We start from the raw sequence: 3014 nt of genomic DNA, 5'->3' as shown, positions 1-3014 counted from the left end.
AAAACTGCAGCCTCCGGTTGTGCAGGAATATACTACTGGTGGGCGGGACTGTGATGCTCTATAGGGCGTCTATCTATATGATGTCTATGGTTGTGAAGGTAGGGGCGGAGCATAGAGACTATGCCATTTCTCGTCTGTTACTCTAGAATAGACCAATTCACTTCATGGAGGTATACTGCCCCCATCTGGTATGGAATGTGGAGTATGACTTGATTTTTTTGCCAGACAATTACACATGGCACCTTTAAAGGTTAATTTTAACCATTTTTGTTCTATCGCCCAATAAACATAGGCGATATATGCACATTTTGTGTAGTCTTTCTAATAGGCTATTTTGACGAAGACAGACAAATCAGTTTACAATTAATTTTCTTACATTTCTTCCTTGCGTCATATTGAGTGTTTACTAGTTGAATAGCCTAGCCTTAACAGCGGTTTTCCTATGACCAGGTTTAACTGGCAGGAGGCACTGTTTCAACCGTCCCGACAGCGCCTCCTGCCAGTTAAACCTGTTTTGCTCTTAAACTAAAAAACTCTGATAATGTACACTTAAAGATGTGTTACAGTACTAATATGCTACAACTGCCGTATTATCATTACAATGGCACATGAACAATAAATACAACTTGTCAGTCAAAAAAAGTAGGCCTACTGCGGAATTCACTTAGCCTACTGCACTCGAAAACTTTACATGACTTCTAGAGTAGATTTGCCCGACCGCCATTATGTATCGCTGCAGCCCGGAGACCCGCAGGTGGGAGGAGCTTACGCCGCAAGTGGGAGGAGCTTATGCCGCAAGTAGGAGGGATTTCACAAATGTGCAAGTAGGAGGAGTTTACGCTGCAAGTGGGAGGAGCTTATGCGGAAATCCCCAAGCTGTCATTGCCGAGGACGGCGATGAATGAGTATGACAGGAAGTAGTGACAGTAATGAAAATAAACTATCAAATATTACGTTCCTCATCATGGTCTGATTTCTTACAGCTTTGTTATTATTGTGTGTGTCCAATACCACTCACTGTCAATGATGAAGTCACGTCTTTACACCTTTTACCATAGGCTACTTAAAGTGATGGTGTTTTAAATTCATAAGGCTGTAGGCCTTATTCAAGCATATTTCTGAATATTAGCGACATATTCTACAGTATCAAGTAAATGAACATATTAAAATGTGATGCAATTGGACTCAGTGAAGTGAATGTGTAAATACATGAAAAACATTTGGCTAATGTAAAAAAAAAAAAAAGTTACCATCCATCTTTACTGCATTTTTTTTTAAATAGCAGACTAATGTTCTTCTAAACGTGTAACACATATATTACATTTAAATCGCAGGGTGGATAAAAAAAAATGTCAATGAATAAAATCATGTACAAGTCACTCAGAATTGATTGCAAAAGTGTTATTTATTTTATTAATTTTAGTCTCTTTTTTTATTTGTAAGGACACTATATCAGCTCATTAGAACTGATCTGCATGCAGTGAAAACGGTGAAATCCAGGGTGGAAGGTTTCTGAATAAATGCCCTGGAGCTCGCCTCGCTTTCCCTTCCCAGCATAACCTGGTGGATACACAAGAAGCACAACAAGAACAAGGGTTTATAGTTGATATTGAACATTTACAAACATTAAGAATAATTTCTCAGCTCTGTAGGTCCATGCCATGCAAGTGAATGGTGTCCAGAACTTTTAAACTCCAAGGAATGACATATTAAATTTGATTTTTAGTTTTCCTTTAGACTAACAACTAGTTTATTTATCACCAATTTAATTTACACAAAACGTACCAGGTGTGAAGAAGAACTTCAAGAAGTATGTTCTTCAGCAACGCTCCTGATAACTGAAAAGATAGCAACAGTTAGCACAGACCGTTTATTTTTTATTTTTTAAAAAGCACATTATATAGCATTATTCCTCCAACTACCTTGAAGATGAAGCATGTTGGAGGGTCATCGTCTTTTAACAGCTCTTTCTTAAAGAAAAATATAAGTGGATTAAAGTTGTTCTGTGATACACATTTTAAATCATCATTAAAATTGATTATGCATACCTTGCTAAAAACAGAGGGCACGACTGGGGTTTGGTCTGCTAAAATGAAGTAATTTAAAATTAGCTGACCAATATTATAGTAACATAATATGAAACCCAGATTAGTGTATGTATTTTGTTTCATATCAAAGTTCTTACTTTTGCAAGTTCAGTTTTTTTTCCTTCCCATAGGTTTCAGGGAGTGCAGAGCATTCTTCTTCTTCTGAAAGAGGATTAGAATAAAAAAAGTGACACAATTATCCAATCATTTTTAATTTGACAAAAAAAGATCAGCAAAATATAAAAAGCTGACAATACCAGCTACAACAGCTCGTTTTCTCTTTCTCCCATGTCTTCCACAATTTGATTGTCATGCAACAAAAACAAATAAAGTAAGCAATAGAACAAGTACAATATCAAACTTAATTGAATGCCAGGATGCATTACATTGATCACAAATTACAGTAAAGACTTTTGTAAATACAAAAAAAAAAATCTAATTAATGGTCCATTTAAAAAAAAAAAAAACTTATTCACCAATGAATACACCAAAATTTCAACTTTTGTCAAAAATTATTGGATATACGATCTCCTATTCATAGTGAATTTAACAATAATATTTTGGTCAACTTACACCCACGTACTACCACCCAAGATAAATGGGACTGAAGGTGGCCTGTTGCCTGGAAGGACAAAGTGGACAGTGAAATGTTGTGTACTTGAGGCATACCTGCACATCTTTCACTGATAAGTGAACCTAAAACACAATAACATGCGTTTCACATTTATTTCACTGATTGTTATGAGTAATATATTTTATAAAATAATTATGATATTAAAACAAATGTTTCAATTACATTACATTGTGGATTACGTAGAAAAAAAAGCATAACTACAATGAAAACAAGTATTAAAAGAATTGCATGCATTGTACAATTAAGTTAGGAGTTGTATTCTAATATCAAATCCATTTACAAAACGTTTAAGA

At 35.1% G+C, this 3014-nt stretch overlaps 1 long non-coding RNA gene across 1 annotated transcript; it reads right to left on the bottom strand.

The window, feature by feature from the left end:
- Positions 1-1442: 1442 nt before the first annotated feature.
- On the bottom strand, positions 1443-2475 carry LOC307000701. The gene is made up of 5 exons (XR_013798063.1): positions 2345-2475; positions 2186-2249; positions 2049-2086; positions 1786-1838; positions 1443-1560 (listed from the first exon to the last, which is right to left on the bottom strand). It is a non-coding gene; the product is annotated as an uncharacterized lncRNA (long non-coding RNA).
- Positions 2476-3014: the final 539 nt, after the last annotated feature.

The sequence above is a fragment of the Phoxinus phoxinus genome, assembly GCF_949152265.1.
Source record: "Phoxinus phoxinus genome assembly, chromosome: 6".
Taxonomy (NCBI): domain Eukaryota; kingdom Metazoa; phylum Chordata; class Actinopteri; order Cypriniformes; family Leuciscidae; genus Phoxinus; species Phoxinus phoxinus.
This window is presented reverse-complemented; position numbering and strand designations above follow the sequence as displayed.